This window comes from Mytilus californianus, unplaced genomic scaffold (assembly GCF_021869535.1).
Source record: "Mytilus californianus isolate M0D057914Y unplaced genomic scaffold, xbMytCali1.0.p SCAF_7, whole genome shotgun sequence".
In the NCBI taxonomy this organism is placed as follows: Eukaryota; Metazoa; Mollusca; class Bivalvia; order Mytilida; family Mytilidae; genus Mytilus; species Mytilus californianus.
Window position 1 is genome coordinate 13,137,201 of NW_026262723.1, and position 17,674 is coordinate 13,154,874.

The window sequence follows — 17,674 nt, forward strand, 5'->3', positions numbered from 1 at the left end:
TAAACAAAATGTTACTATGAGTTTTCTAATGAGTTTTGTTTGATATTTTTTTGTTTAATTCAGTTAAAAGTTGTTTTTTTTTACACGAGGTCTACTAAAAAGTTTATGATGATCCCTTTTTTTTCAGCATAACAAACGGATACTCTCTAATGTACACTAGGTGGACTTTCCTCTGTTCCGATGAAGGCAGTGCACGTCTTTCATTTAAAAGATTAAATCGTTGTTTTGCAACAGACGGCGGCACATCGGGCATTGACTTACTATTTTATAATTTGTAACAATTATGATTAACCATATATTTATGAGATAAAACAAAATTATTTTTTATACATCTTTATTTAAGATGATCGAGATTTGAGAATGATATGAAAATAATAAAATATATATTACAAAAACAAAAGTTATCTCAGGTCTAGTTATCTAGTATAAAATATATTCACTGGAAATAAGCCCTTTAAAACACAAATGCCCGTTTACTCATTGCGAAGTTTATTTGCTAGTGTTTTTTTAATCTTTTTTTTTAATGATTTTATTATATTATCTTTTTTGTGAAAATTTTGAGTGGTTGAACATGAAATGGACACCGATGCTACAAAGAAAATTTGTTTAATGTCATCTGTTGCAATATATACTAAGTATTACACGTGGACAGGATGTTCCCCAGAAAATTAAGGTATTCAAAATAAGTTATACACACCCTAAGGGTACACGCCACTGTCATATGGAAAATTACTGGGTCACCAGTAAGCTGGTAATCAGCCATGCAACTAATCAGTTGACTGACCATGCCACTACAATTTAAAAAGTTTGTTGTTAGATCAAAATGAAATATTTATTTTAATTTAAAATTGAAGAACTAAAAGGATTTATCATAATTATGAAAGGAAATAATTCAACAAAATCGGATTATTTCCCAAAAGATTATATATTTTTAAATATTTTTCCGGGGAAAATAGAAAACTGTATCAGAGACATATATATATATAAAGGGTCCCATCAAGGATTTTATAGAAGGTAAACGGACAAAAAGTCACAGGACATAAAGTCACAAATTTAATAGGACAAAAAGTCACAAATAATTTGTTGACAATTATTTGAATATATAAGAGAAAGATATTGAAATATTTTCTTTTTGTTTCATATATTCATTTTTAAAGGCAGTGCTTTAATGCCTTTCTAGTTGCCGGGTTAATCCTTCCTTCCGCGATATCCAACTTATCTACGTGGGGGGTCATTAGACTCCAAGTAGATCCGGAAATGTTGAATTCTCTCCTCTTCTTATTGCGATATAAAATGTGTTTTGTTTCATTTCATTTACATTGGGAAATAGAGAAACGATCATTGTGTTTTGTTAGTTTTAAAAACTTTTGATATATTAGTATTTTGCATTATAAGCAGTCAACCGATTGACAAACTAGAATTATTTGAATTCCGTGTGGAAAGAGCTCGGGTTAATTTCGAGTGTTATCTGCAATCTAGATGTTTATAAATCATTTCAGTCGTTGATATAATAATTAAAGGTCGACTGAACATGAATTATATTATACAATTTAAAGCGCATTTCTGTTTATGCACGTGAACCCGTCTAACGTTATTTTCGCAGTTATATAAAGTAGCAAATTATCGTTCCTGAATAGGTGGCGCCGTGGTAGCGGATCCTGTTCCTCTTCTTCCGGTTTCTGCACTGTGCAACTATTTCAGTTATATTTTTAATTAACGATGCCAAGTACTTGTTGTTGTGTACCTGGATGTCATTTAAGAGGAGGACATGCATTTCCAAATGACTTAAAAAGAAGGAAAAGTTGGATCAACGCCATGGCCCATACGCAGATTGGACGAGAACACGATGATATCGTGGAGTCCATCTCAATCAGCTGTTGTTTGCAAGGCACGTTTTACTGAAAAAGACTACGTGCAGGAAACTATTCATGGTAAAACTCTATTTTCTTTGTGAAATATATAGTTATATATGTAATCTCCATGCGAATAAACCAAAGTCTGTTTACAACCGCAATTATCGTTTTAGAATAAAAGGGGGTGGGTAATTCAAGACGTCATAATTTTTTGGATTACGATTCAATGTGATCTGTTTGAGATTTTTTGGTGATTGCTACAATTATAATGATTTCTTACAAGAGGTATATCATACTGAGAATTATTTTAGCAGTAATTATGCTAATGTAGTAATGACAGAAATGCATAAGCTATGCCTCATAGACTTTCTTGAAAAATATCAATGACAATGTTAACAGGAACAAAACAATGACATGCTCTCATCTATATTATAGTTATTTAGGTACAAACAATGTACGTTTGTTGCATAAGTCTCTCATTGTTTGTCCTTTGGATTTACATAACATACATTGAATCAGGCAAACATAGTTTTATCCAGATTGTAATGAATAAATCTAGTTAATATTTCGCCAGGTAGTACAAAGTATACATTGCTAATGGAAGTTCATTTAATTATAAAAAAACTAATGTTTTATAACCTTTTTCAGGGCGCAAACCCACCATACAGAGACTTAAGTCTACTGCAATTCCCAGCCTATTTTCCTGGACCAAGCAAGAGACTGAATCGTCCGCAAAAAGAAAAATCAGGGCAGTTTCCTGTGAAAACAAAAGAACTAAACGATGAATATTGTAGTAGAAATCTAGAGGAAAGTTTTGATTTTAAAGTTGGTTTTCCTGAAGAAGTCATTCATACTGCAGAAAGGATTTATGACTGTCCACCACCAACTGCCGAGCTAATGTTGAGCTTCACAGATGGAATTACGCAAACACCATCAATGCCTATGTTTTCCGCAGAGAATTTTGAAATGAAGACACTTGACACAGCCATGCATTTTTATACCGGTTTAGAGTTGTATACTAAATTTTTATTTGTTTTGACCCCACTTGGTCCAGCAGCACATTGTTTGAGATACATATATTTTCAAATTGATAGGGTGTCAGTTGAAAATCAGTTTTTTTATGACTTTGATGAAATTGAGGCATCATACAACCAACTTTGAACTGTCTAGATTCTAGATTGAATCTAGTGTTAAGAATATTGTGTATACATGGATTGTTTTTATGTCTAAACAGTGGTGTGAGGCTAACACTTGGCCATCTAGTGGTTTAGTCAGGTATTTTTCACCATCCAACTTCAAATTAAAGTTTCCTACGACTTGGATTATTATTGACAGCACAGAATATCCCGTGATAAAACCTAAAGCTCCTAGAGCTCAGGCAACCTTTTCATCAAATAAAAACAGAAACACTGAAAATTCTTGAATGTTGGACACCTGGTGGTTTAGTCAACTATGTCTCTATGTCACATAGAGCGAATAATTGGACTTGGCAAAACATACAAAATTCTAATAAATCCTATGAATGGAACTGAAACAAAACTTTCATCTGAAATAACATTTAGTTGTTTTATGTTGTGTAATTTTAGAACTTGTATTGTGCCAAAGGATGCATAAATAAAAGTGACGCAATGAATTTTGTTCTGATATATATATATTTACAATTACATGCACATGTAAATTGTAATGCATATAAAAATAAGGAGATGTGGTATGATATTCAGTGAGTTTATCAAACTAAAGTGCACAAGAAATGGGTTTAAGCAGTTACAGGTGTTACTGTCACCGTACAATCTCCAACAATGAGAAAAACTCGTACCCTGTAAAAAATTTCAGAGATCTTACAACTAAGTTTTGTTGTCTCACCTTGACTTTGGTGAATTTTTTATATCTGTTGATGTAAATATAAAAAAGAAGATGTGGTATGATTGCCAATGAGACAACTCTCCACACATGCACAAGAGACCAAATGACACAGAAATTAACAGCTATAGGTCACAGTACGGCCTTCAACAATGAGCAAAGCCCATACTGCACAGTCAGCTATAAAAGGCCCAGAAATGACAATGTAAAACAATTCAAACAAGAAAACTAACGGCCTATTTTATGTAAAAAAATGAACAAATATAACAAATATGCAACACATAAACAAACGACAACCACTGAATTACACTTTTATAGGCTCCTGACTTGGGACAGGCACATACATGTACAAAAAATGTACATACAGAATGTGGCGGGCTTAAACATGTTAGCGGGATCCCAACCCTCCCCCTAACCTGGGACAGTGGTGTAACAGTACAATATAAGAAAGAACTATAAAAATCAGTTGAAAGAGGCTAAACTCATCAGATGGATAAATACAAATACAAGTGGACGTGGTCGGGTAGTTGTACATCCAAACAACAAAAAGACACTAAGTACAAATCTGAGAGTACTCGCAGTTACTAACAGCTAGTTCAAAGCCACTAACAACTGATAAAAAAATCTTGCATCTAAGACTAAATTATCAATCCGTAAGCTCCCTTTAGAATTTTATAAATTTTAGATTTTACATTTCTGAGTTATGGGGTTTTATTCATTAAAAAAGGGGGGATTTTCCAGTTTTTGGACAACAACTCAAAAATGCTTTAAGCAGTTCACATGAAACTTTGGTGAATTATTTATAGCTATTGATGTAATCTCCCTATTGATTTTCATAAATTTCAAATATGACATTGAGAAGAAATTGAACTTTATTTGTTTATAGTCTGGCAACAGATTTATTAAGTATTGCACAACAGCACAGTGTATTGCACAACAGCAAGAACTCTTTAATTGAATATAAATTCAATTCATATAACCGATTTCAAGTTCATTGACTACATTTATTCAGAAACTATAATATGTCAAACATTTAATTACAATCCAAATTCAGACCTGTATCGAGCTTGAATATTGTGTCCATTGTTGCCCCAGCTGTTCAGGGTAGTACCTCTGCGGGTGTATCCAGCTGCGCTCAGCGAATCAGTTTATTTCTTAATTAAGAACTCCTTTTTATACGACCGCAAAAAAATTTTTGTGGTCGTATATTGGTATGACGTTGGCATCATCGTCGTCCGGCGTCGTCGTCCAAAGACACATTAGTTTTCGCACTCTAACTTTAGTTTAAGTGAATGGATCTCAATGAAATTTTAAAATAAGGTTCAATACCACAAAAGGAAAGTGGGGATTGATTTTGGGGGTTATGGTACCAACAGTTAAGGAATTAGGGGCCAAAAATAAGCATTTTTGTAACTTCCAGACATAACTTGTGTGTAAGTGTATGGATCTCTCTGACATTGTACCACAAGGTTCCATATCACAAAGGGAATGCTGGGATTGATTTTTGGGGGTAATTGCCTCCAAATTTTAGGAATTAGGGGCCAAAAAGGGGCAAAAAACAAGCATTTTTCTAGTTTCATGACAATAACTTGTGTGCAAGTCTATGGATCTCTCTGACATTGTATCACAAGGTTCCATATAACAAAGGGAATGCTGGGATTGAATTTGGGGGTAATTGCCTCCAAATTTTAGGAATTAGGGGCCAAAAAGGGGCAAAAAACAAGCATTTTTCTAGTTTCATGGCAATAACTTGTGTGTAAGTGTATGGATCTTTATGAAATTGTACTACAAGGTTCCATATCACAAAGGGAAAGCTGGAATTGAGTTTGGGGGTAATTGCCCAAAAAGTTTAGGAATAAGGGGCCAAAAATAAGCATTTTCCTAGTTTCCAGACAATAACTTGTGTTCAAGTGTATGGATCTCTCTGAAATTGTACTGCAAGGTACCATACCACAAAGGGAATGCTGGGATTGATTTTGGGGGTAATTGCCTCCAAATTTTAGGAATTAGGGGCCAAAAAGGGACAAAAAACAAGCATTTTTCTAGTTTCATGACAATAGCTTGTGTGTAAGTCTATGGATCTCTCTAACATTGTATCACATGGTTCCATATCACAAAGGGAATGCTGGGATTGAATTTGGGGGTAATTGCCTCCAAATTTTAGGAATATTAGGGGCCAAAAAGGGGCAAAAAACAAGCATTTTTCTAGTTTCATGGCAATAACTTGTGTGTTAGTGTATGGATCTTTATGAAATTGTACTACAAGGTTCCATATCACAAAGGGAAAGCTGGGTTTGAGTTTGGGGGTAATTGCCCTAAACGTTAAGGAATTTGGGACCAAAAAGGGGCCAAAAAACAAGCATTTTTCTAGTTTCCAGACAATAACATGTGTTCAAGTGTATGGATCTCTCTGAAATTGTACTGCAAGGTACCATACCACAAAGGGAAGGCTGGGATTGAGTTTTGGGGTGATGAATCATAAGGGGGTTCAAAAAATTAGGGGGGGATTCTTTTTCCTTTTTTTTCTTTAAAATTTTCCATTTTAAATTGGTTATTTCTGATTTATATATAAAAGCAAATAGAATGATATGGTTTGAATAGGTAAATTAAATTTTTTTAAGTATCTTAGACCACTTTCATTCTGTGTCAGAAACCTATGCTGTGTCAAATATTTAATTACAATCCAAATTCAGTGCTGAATCAAGCTTGAATGTTGTGTTCATACTTGCCCCAACTGTTCAGGGTTCGACCTCTGCGGTCGTATCAAGCTGCGCCCCAGCGGAGCATTTTATTTCATTCATAAATTACTTTATGCTTGGAAATATAATTTTTCTTGGAGTTGAAAGAGTTGACATGTTGCAATGTACATTTATTCTACATAGTTCTATGGTACCAAATCAAAAGTTTATATAAAGAAAGAAGTCAAAGGTTTCCCATCATAGTTTAGTTACATACATTTTTTTTGTACCTGAGGTCGTTGAATATAGATCATTATATAAATAAGGAGATGTGTTATGATTGCCAATGAAAAAACTAAGGATTTTCTTATCCAAGGAATAGATTTCCTTAGCCGTATTTGGCACAACTTTTTGGAATTATGGGTCCTCAATGCTCTTCAACTTTGTACTTGTTTGGCTTTGTTACTATTTTGATCTGAACGTCACTGATGAGTCTTATGTAGACGAAACACACGTCTGGCGTATTAAATTATAATCCTGGTACCTTTGATAACTAATTTGACTATAAACATAGATAAAAAAGGTACAAACTGGACATAATGCACTAGTTCATAAACAAGTGAGAACAATCGCCTTCATATAGTGCTCAGAATATGACATTCATAAAACTTATTCAATATCATTAGAGAACTCTAAATCTTAAATACTGAAAGCCACCTCTGATAAGTACACTGTACTATGCAAGATAATGATATAACTGGATTTAAAATACACACAACCTGTAATGAACTGCCTTTACAGCGCTTTCGTGCTTTGAGTAAGTTTAGGACATTGTTCATAAGCCTTGAAAAATGAAAATTTATTAAATTTTAATCATGCAAAGGATATATTTCTTGGCACAATGAAGCCATTTAAGTACGAAGCCACTTTGACATTTTGTTTTCATAACAATTATTTGATCCTTATTGACATTTATTGAATAAATTTTAATTACAAAGTTGCTTCATATATAATAGTTGAAGAAAAAAACAAAAATAATATTTTTAAAATTAGTGTTTTCTCGTTTAAAGAAAAATAATCTCAAAACTGAATTGTGACTTTTTTGTCCTGTGACTTGTTGTCCGTGACTTTTTGTCTGTGACTTTTTGTCCTGTGACTTTCTGTCCTACATTCTTATAGAAATCCTTGGTCTCATGAAATGGATCTCACACAGACATGCATAATTGAAATTTATACATTGGTTGATTCTATGATTTCTTGAGAAATCAGGAGCGAAATATAACAAATATTTAGTTTTGATATTAAATTAAATTTACTTTTTCTCGCTATAATTCATTTGACATAACATTGAGGGATTTAAGGGTTTGTCCGTACAACGTTAGTATTTCACATGACTTATTTTCGCGCTTCGCCTTGAAGCTCATTATTCAGACTGTTTCAGACAAGATGATGAAAATAACATGCAAGGCACTTTTTTTTCGATCATCGTGAAGTGCACTCTCCCCCTCTTCAAGAATTGTATATTTATAAATCCTCGTCCTTTTTAAAATTACCACACTCTTTGTGATTACCGTTATGCTAAATATTATGCTAACAGTAATTAACCCGGGACTTGATTTACATGTAATATCAGGGCCGATTCTAGCCAGGATAAAGGGGGTCTTAATACATAGGCAGATCCAGGGGGGGGGGGGGGGGGGGGGGCCTGGGCCCCCCTTTGGTGGAAAAAATTTGGTTGATTATATAGTGAATCACTGGAGCGGGCCCCCCCCCCCCTTTAGATCAGTCAGCGCCCCCACCCCCCTTACAAAAAGTTCTGGATCCGCCACTGAAAAATATGTCTCCATTAAATCAGAGACATATATGTCTCTGATTAAATGCAATGATCGTTCACAAAAAGGGGAATCAAACCCCCGGATCCCATCCCCCTTCGATCCGCCACTGATTGTGAATATAAATATAATTGTTACTTAAAAGTCATAGACATGATAGACTAGTACTAGCTCCGAGCACCTGTTTTGGGATATATATACAGCTAATTAACCGTAAATAACTGCGAGATAATGAATAACAAGTTGATAATTGTCTATTCTCTGCTAATTAATGTACCTGCAATTCACCCTGATTCATTTGTGAGACCACCGACACTAATAATAATACCTCAAAGTTTGAGGTTCTCCGTTACTGGGAACTTCATATCGGATCCGATCAATTTATTGATTCCATTCCCCCTAGTAATAATGATCCATTTGCAGTGACGATGACAATCAAAGGTATACTCATTACTGTTGATTTTGCATGATAACATACATGTTATGTCAACTCACTTCTCCTTCCTACGGCGTCAGAGAGAGAGAAAAAAAGCCTTGCAATGCGTCATAATTATTTGGACTACTTCCATATGACTTTAAAAAAACCAAACAATAGTTTATTTCACTGATTGAGATTGGACTGACGAGACATTTCAGCATGTGAAATCTTAATTGTTAGCCCAAGTACACAGTTATCATTCATTGATTTTCATTTTTTACAAAAAGATTTCATAGTGTGGACCATGTATTACTTTAAAATTTATTTATTTATATTTTTTATGCATAAAAAGTAAGTACAATGAAGTAGGGGGATGAAATTATTTTATTTTAGTTTGAGAATCACTCATACTTCTTGTATGATGTCGCCTTAGCCTACAAATTACCAAAAAGAAACACTTTTTATTTCCTCTAGCTTATGTGTATGCCTTTTCATATACATGTAAAAATGTGTTACTGCCTAATATATTGACCTTAAATGTTATTCAGTCTTCCATGGCCTAATGGGACCTTGTTCTACTCATGTGGTATGCTATAAGCAGATAAGTAGCTTTCTTTCCTTTTGAAATACAAATAATTTTTTAAATATACATGAAGAATTTTTATATTAGCAGCTCCCCCCCGCTTAATTTTGAAATCTCTAATTTTAGGCATAGACTCATATAAATTCGACTTTTGAAGAGTTAAAATAAATCTGAGACAGCAAATGAGTATTGAGCTGCTTTACATTAAAATACATTATGTACATACATGTGACACACAATTATATATAAATAGTTATAAAGACATTTAAAAAGCAATTTTTTGCAATATTTAAATTATGTAGGCCCAAATTTTGATAGTTAAACGTTAAACTTTAAACGGCAAAAAATTAACACCCAAAGTTCAAACTTATAGTCTTTAATGTATATATGCTATTGCCATGAAACTAGGTAAACTGTCTTATAATTCTCTAATCTTAGTTCATGCCAAGTTTGATTAAAATTATTATTTTTACTCTATTAGGTGTCTAGTGTGGATATAGTGTATAACTTGCAAATTATTTTCATACTCCTTCCAAATTTATTGCAGATGAATAACATTTTTACCAGATATTCGGAATCCTCTGGTTTTATCTATGCAGTGCCATTAAAAAATTTTCCCCACAAACCCCTACTTTTCTTTTCATATTTTTATTACATAGTTTAAAAAGCCATATTTGAAAATCTTATAAAATCCTTGTTAGTTTTCCATAGCTTTTGAAAGAAAAAGGTGCCAGTGTTAAGTGTATGAAAAATCTTAGAGAGAATCACTTCCCGCCAAATTTTTAATGGCTTATATCTTAAAAACAAGCACACGGACCCTTCATTTTTTCTGTTTTTTTAGTTCCTTTATTCATATTCTTTTAAAAAGCTTGTTATTTTGAAACGGAGTAGCGAACATCCTTAAGGCCAAACAAAAATATATGTCTGTTTACGGTTATCCGACCGACCGTCCTTTTGAGCGCCGACCCTAAGTCATTTTATTTCCGTCGTAAAAGCAAAAATTAACTGAACTCGTGTCAAAAATGAAGTTTGTGTTGCCAATAATATAAATCAATTGCCTGATACATCCCAATGTTCACAATCATGAATATGACAGCTGTTATAAGGAAATTCGTGACTCATGTGATGAAATAAACACTTTGCCGCCATTTTTTCCCCCAACCAATAACCAAGGGAAAAAATCATTAAAATAACGGGTAAAATTGGCCAAGGATCAACTCAGACCACGACAAGACGAAACGGCATGACTCAAAATCATGTCGCAAAAAATAAAATGAAAAAATAAAATAAAATGGAAATACCGACCTACCTAGCCTTTTTTTAAAAGTATGTAACCTTAAACAGACAATATATTTTTTGGGGCCTAAGTAGTGATTTGGTATAGTTTGAAAAGGTCAAATATTAGTATGTCTGTGAAGTTGTCAAACTAAATTAAAGACCCTTTAAACATAAAATTGTCCATATTTTGAGTTATAGCTTATATATTTTTCTATTATGTTAATATGTCCTGTCCCAAAAATAGTACACTACACTGTTAAAATCTCTTTTGGATAGAGCCAGCGCAATTTTTTAAATTTGCCTTTTTGCTCATCGTTCTGAAGGAACAGTGTGATTTTGCCATCACTTGGCGTCCGTCGTCGTCTGTCGTTGTTTTTCGTCAACCAGTTGGCGTCCGTCGGGTGTAAACTATTTCATACATCTTCTCCTCTACTGAACCAATTCCTACCAAACTTAAGCTGAATGATCTTTAGGGTATTTACAATAAAGTTTGTGTTTTGTTACATGGTTGTCATGGCTAAATATGAACATAGGGATAAATGCAGTTTTTGGCTTTTATCTCAAAACCCAAAGCATTTAGATCAAATCTGACACAGAGTTAATTGTTCATTAGGTATTCAAAGTTCTATCAGCCCTGAAATTTTCTGATGAATGTAATAACCCATTGTCATGATTGTTGGGTTGCTGTCACTTAATTGGTAATTTCAAGAAATATTTGCATTTTTTGGTTATTATCTTTAATATTATTAATGATAAAGATTAACTGTAAACAGCAAAAATGTTCATCAAAGTAAGATCTACAGATAAGTTTTTATAACCAAAATTGTCAATGGACCTCTTAAGGAGTTATTGCACTTTAACGACAATTTTACACAATTTGTTTATCATGTTTTCTAACTTTAAAAAATCTTCTCATCTGAAACTACTGAACCAATTCGAACCAAACTGAGGCTGAATGATCCTTAGGGTATTTAGAATAAAGCTTGTGTTTTATTTTCTGTTTCATCAATAAACATGGCTGCCATGTCTAAAAATAGAACATAGGGGTAAAATACAGTTTTGGGATTATATCTCAAACACTAAAGCATTTAGAGCAAATCTTATGTGAGGTAAAATTGTTCATTATGTCAAGTTCTATCAGCCATTAAATTTTCAGATGAATCTAACAATCCATTGTTGGGTTGCTGCCACTAGATTGGTAATTTTAAGGAAACTGCAGTTTTTATTTTGTGGTCAAAATATTGGTATGACGTTGACGTTGGCGGCGTCATCGTCGTCCAAAGACACATTGGTTTTCACACTCTAACTTTAGTTGAAGTTAATGGATCTCGATGAAATTTTACCTTAAGGTTCAATACCACAAAAGGAAGGTTGGGATTGATTTTGGGGGTTATGGTACCAACAGTTAAGGAATTACGGGCCAAAAATAAGCATTTTTGTAACTTCCGGACATAACTTGTGTGTTAGTGTATGGATCTCTCTGACATTGTACCACAAGATTCCATATCACAAAGGGAATGCTGGGATTGATTTTGGGGGTAATTGCCTCAAAATTTTAGGAATTAGGGGCAAAAAAAAAGGGGTAAAAAACAAGCATTTTTCTAGTTTCATGACAATAACTTGTGTGTAAGTGTATGGATCTTTCTGAATTGTACTACAAGGTTCCATATCACAAAGGGAAAGCTGGAATTGATTTTGGGGGTAATTGCCCAAATTTTTAGGAATAAGGGGCCAAAAATAAGCATTTTTCTAGTTTCCAGACAATAACTTGTGTTCAAGTGTATGGATCTCTCTGAAATTGTACTGCAAGGTACCATACCACAAAGGGAAGGCTGGGATTGATTTTGGGGGTAATTGCCTCAAAATTTTAGGAATTTAGGGCAAAAAACAAGCATTTTGCTAGTTTTAGGACAATAACGTGTTCAAGTGTATGGATCTTTATGAAAGTGTACTACAAGGTTCCATATCACAGGGGGAAAGCTGGGATTGAGGTTGGGGGTAATTGCCCTAAACGTTTAGGAATTTGGGACCAAAAAGGGGCCAAAAAACAAGCATTTTTCTTGTTTCCAGACAATAACTTTGTGTTCAAGTGTATGGATCTCTCTGAAATTGTACTGCAAAGTACCGTACCACATAGGGAAGGCTGGGATTGAGTTTGGGGGTGATGAATCATAAGGGGGTTCAAAAAATTTGGGGGGATTTTTTTTACTTTTTTTCCTTTTGTTTTCTTTAAAATTTTCCATTTTAAATTGGTTATTTCTGATTTATATATAAAAGCAAATAATAATGATACGGTTTGAATAGGTAAATTAAAAATTTTTAAGTTCTTAGACCACATTCATTTTGTGAGCCTCTTGTTTTAATTGCTTCTGTAAGTAATATATTAATTTGAAATTTTGACGACAGACACATACAGATTATACTGTTAACAATATTTCAGAGTTTAATGTTGTCAAGCACACAAATCATAGAAGAATAGTTAATCACGTCCATTGAAAAATTAGTATGAACACGATGAAAAAGTACAGGAATGTTTGTTTGTTAAACTATTGACCGTGGTTATGTCTTTGAAACTGTTGACTGGCAAATATTCTGTGAAATGAAATAGCACAAATATTTCATTCTTTTTTATATCATGGTACATAGAAAAACACATACTGATGTATAATAATAGTCATAGTGACTGTCATTAAATTATAGTTTTTACCTTTTTTAAGTTTAGGGCAAGAAATATAGAAGATAAAGAAAAATATAAACAATTACAACTGTACAATAGAAATAATCAGCAAAACAAGATAAACAGAAGACAACAAGGCCTAAATGGTAAGACCACTTCTATATAATAAAAGTGATTGCCCTTGAATGATGACTATTATAAAAATAAGAAGATGTGGTATGGTAAATGAGTTATCTATCCACCAGAGTTCAATGAAGTGGATGCAAGCAATTAAAGACCAATGACGGCCTTCGATAATGAGAAAACCCATACCTTATAAGTCAGCCAATAAAGACCCCAACATGAAAAGATTTAAACAATCCAAATTAGTTCAAAGCCAATAACAAGTAATAAAAAAATCATGTCTGTGAGCACTCCACCTAACCATAATCTAGGACAGTGGTTCAAATAGCACAACATATGAACAAACTGTAAAAACTGTTGCAAGTGGCTCAACTCATTATCACTGCAAGGCACTAAAACGACTGATATTAAGTCGTGGACACAAAGCACTGAAATAACAGAACTCATAATCATGATAAGTAGGAATATCAAATTTAAGTTTCTCAAAATGTTTATATTAAACATGATAAAATAAGCTTATTTCATACTGCTGTTTTTTTCTCAATTTATATTTTGTGTATTTATAGGTGCAGAGACTTCTTGGTTTTCATGATCATCAACAGATCAATACAGAAGAGGAAACTTAAGGTTAATACTTTTCTACATTGTGTGCTAATTGGATTAATGTGAAATGAAATGTGTGCTTACCTGGAAAAAGAAAATAGGAAATTTCTACAAAATGGCTGTAAACAATATGAAGTACAATCATAGATGCACAAGAACACAATTGTGTAATTGCAACAACCTACACTGAAGGATTAGGGAGAAATGTAGAAAAAATAGTATTTTTTTGTCGAAATAAACACCTGCTTTTTCCATTCCATTTATGTACATAGCTCTGTCATATCAACTATATAGAGGAAGATGTTTGAAGAACAAATTGCAAAAATGTATTCTCTACCAATTGAAGGAAGATGTCTGGTGGATGGAATTATTTATGCACTGAACTGTTTTGTAGGGGATTGAATAATTGTACGCAGCAGAAAAGTTAAATTAACATGAAAAGTGGTTATTTTATTTAATCCGCAAATATGAGCACAATATTAATAACATCACAAATAGTATGATATTCATAGCGTTTTGCTTATTATTGTATTGTCTCAAACAGCTAGCCTATTGTTTTTGTATGTCATGTTACTCATCAGTGAACATTTTATTAAAGTTTTAATTATCTTTTGTATCAATTATTCAGTCTCAGGAAAAAATATATTCATACTGTTTTTACTGTTATGAAATTTTCATAGAGGAAAATTGAATAAGAGAAATTTCCATAGAGGAAATTTGGAGAACAATGTTTTCCTTAGAGGAAATTTGTGGTCTTGAATTTTCCCTCAAGGAAAAGTGTTTGTCAAAAATTTCCTCACAGGAAATTGCTGTTGACAAAATTTCCTCACAGGAAAAAGTATTTCCTCAAAGGAAAATTTAAAGCCGCAAATTTCCTCACAGGAAAAAGTATTTCCTCAAAGGAAAATTTGAAGCCGCAAATTTCCTCACAGGAAATAGAATTTCCTGAAAGGAAATATTAATGCAGCAAATTCCCTAAGGGAAATCTTTTTCCCTTGAGGAAAATACAATTTCCCTTAAGGAAAAATCTTTTTCCTTCAGGGAAATTTGATTTCCCTTGAGGAAAACTACTTTTCCTCTGAGGAAATTGTTGAAAAAAGGGGCATAACTTTTTCAACAGTGGTGCTAGAGCCAAAATTTTTTAGGACAAATATCAGGGAACCAATACCAACCGAGTTATCAACTTCATTTTGACTTAACTCCAAAAATTAAGGTGACAACTTTTGCACTCAGCGGAAGTGCAAACTTGTCCCGGAGACTGTTTAATGACCGAATACAACATGCGACTAACTACCGAATATTTAGTTCCAATGAGTAGCGGGATATGTACCATTGTTGGAGCGGGAACAGGTACCCTTCAAGAGGATATGAGTGTACTTCGTTTCTGTTGGTTTTGTGTTTCTCAATATTAACATTTCTTTCTGTGTATTATTATGTGAACTGTTTTTTGCCTTATATTGTTGTCTGTTTATTTTCGACTTGTGGTTTTTGGTCGAATCATCGATCATGTTGGTAATGAAAACTCTTTTTGACAATTACAATTAAATACCACTTACGTTTTACTCATATTTGATCGTAATGAACGGATATGCCTCATATTTCATTACATAATTGAAATTACTTGACCATAATGAAGTTTTTTTACACTAAAATGTGGTGGTTTCCAAACTTTTAATTCTATTGTCAATTAGCTTTTAACTACTGTCAGTTCTAGATCGCTGTATAAAGACTGTAATTAAACTATTTCACTCACTTATCAATATTATTATGTGCTATCAAATGCATTTGTTATTTAACAAAAAAAAAAAAAAATAAAAAAAAATCGATAATATTTTTTGTTTTGGTTTACAGATTTGTAACCTAATAGGTTTTGGGAGAAGAAGACAACACGAATTAAATAGGGTAAACGACTCGGGATGTGCTCAGTGTTGCACTGGTTCGACAAATGGTATTCCATGTAATGGTTTTCTGTGTAATCTGAGTAGGTATTTCGATATGAATTCCCTACCCCTCCCCACACCCCTTGTTGTATGCTTAAAACACTTGTAAGCATTACGAATTTGAACTTTTACGAACTTGAACTATTTCTCTGGTGTTCTACATGAACGGATTAAAAAAAGAGGTATTTTTAGACGTCATAAAAGTAGTTTAATCATCGACATATCAATGGTATCATCAGCCCAGTCGTCAACTTCTGTGTTGACATGAATAACATTGATATAATCATAAATATAAATTATCTGTTTATACAACATTATGTTGTTCTCGCATTTGGTAAAACCTTTTGGAATATTAGGGTTTGACGTACACAATTCTAATCCTGGTATATCTGATAAGTTTATTGTAACGCTATTGTAGAGTTTACTCCTTTTCTGCTAGCTAAATTGATATCGTCAGTTTTGTTATTCCTTTACTCGAGATTAATGGGGTCATTATCGCAAAAACTTGTTTAACCCCTCACATGTTCATGTATTTGTCAAAAAAGGAACCTCGTTCTGAGTGATTTTCCTGGATTATATGTTAATGTCGGTTATGGAAAGAACTTTGGTATTGAAAGTTGCTTGCTAAACGTCCACTAATTAATATGTAATGCATAATCAGGACGATGACAATTTAATACTTAATACAGTAGATATATTCTGCAAGGTAGGGCGACTTGAATGAAGGGCAGAAAATGTGGAATTCTGCTGGTTACTAAGTGTTCATTTTGATGGATTCAGAAATCACCCCTACGGATCACGCAAGGAAATAATCCTAACTATAAATTGATTGTTTCCCCTATTAACTTTTCTCTCTCATGTGCATGCACTCACTATTCGTTGTTCTATTATGTTGTATGTTATTATATATCATTGTATTGTCATAAGAAAATAATCATTGTAATCATTGTATAAAATTTAAACCCGCAAGGTTCTATGATTGGTGAAATAAAGAATTTCAATTTTTATAACTGTTGCATTATATAGCATAAATAAAAACATCGTAATATTTTCTAAATTTACAATAATTGATTTCCAACAATATTCACTCTCACTGAATTGTTTGACAGGGAAACCAACCGCTGTTTATTTATTTTCAATGTATAATGGGTTTTAGTGTGTCAATGAAAACTAAGTACACAAATAATAAAGAACTGTGCTTTTCTCAATACACGGCTAATATTTTCAACATTAATTTAAAATATGTGAAATTTAGATATTTGAACAAACTTTATGTTTTCAAAATTTTGGAATTCTTTTTTGAACAACGTCCTGATTCATAAACAACACATGCTAGCGTACCGCTATATGACTTTGTAGCGCCATATTAACACTTGCAGCGTTGTGCATTCTTTCCGACCGTTGATTTAATTGATAGAGCAAATTAATTGATTTTAAGCGGTATCATTTCTGATCGAATTTGTTACCTGAATGGTTTCTTTCTACTTCCACTAGAGTGTGATGTCTAGATTTTCTCACGTGACTATAGTGAGTTATTAATTGATATGCGATGCAACACAATTTAAAGAACACATCACGAAAAGGTGTATCTCATTAATTCAAAACTTATTTCCTCATTAATAAAGTAACAGACATTTGTTTTCATCTTTTCCCACAAAATAGTAATATAAACAATTGGTATGTCCGAAAATGTATCAATTGAACATGTGCCCAGGAATCGTGGACAATCTGCCGTTCCGAGTTGACTATCACTGGATGTGTTCAAAACCAATGATTTAACAAGATTTTGACACATTATAACTGCGAATTAAAAGTTTGTAAATTTTTAG

General features: G+C 33.1%; 2 long non-coding RNA genes across 2 annotated transcripts; both read left to right on the plus strand.

The window, feature by feature from the left end:
- Window positions 1-1,283: 1,283 nt before the first annotated feature.
- Window positions 1,284-3,486, plus strand: LOC127707450 (uncharacterized). The gene is made up of 2 exons (XR_007984862.1): window positions 1,284-1,931; window positions 2,502-3,486. It is a non-coding gene; the product is annotated as an uncharacterized LOC127707450 (long non-coding RNA).
- Window positions 3,487-8,617: 5,131 nt separating this feature from the next.
- Window positions 8,618-14,514, plus strand: LOC127707445 (uncharacterized). Its single transcript, XR_007984857.1, has 3 exons — window positions 8,618-8,664; window positions 13,220-13,325; window positions 13,869-14,514. It is a non-coding gene; the product is annotated as an uncharacterized LOC127707445 (long non-coding RNA).
- Window positions 14,515-17,674: the final 3,160 nt, after the last annotated feature.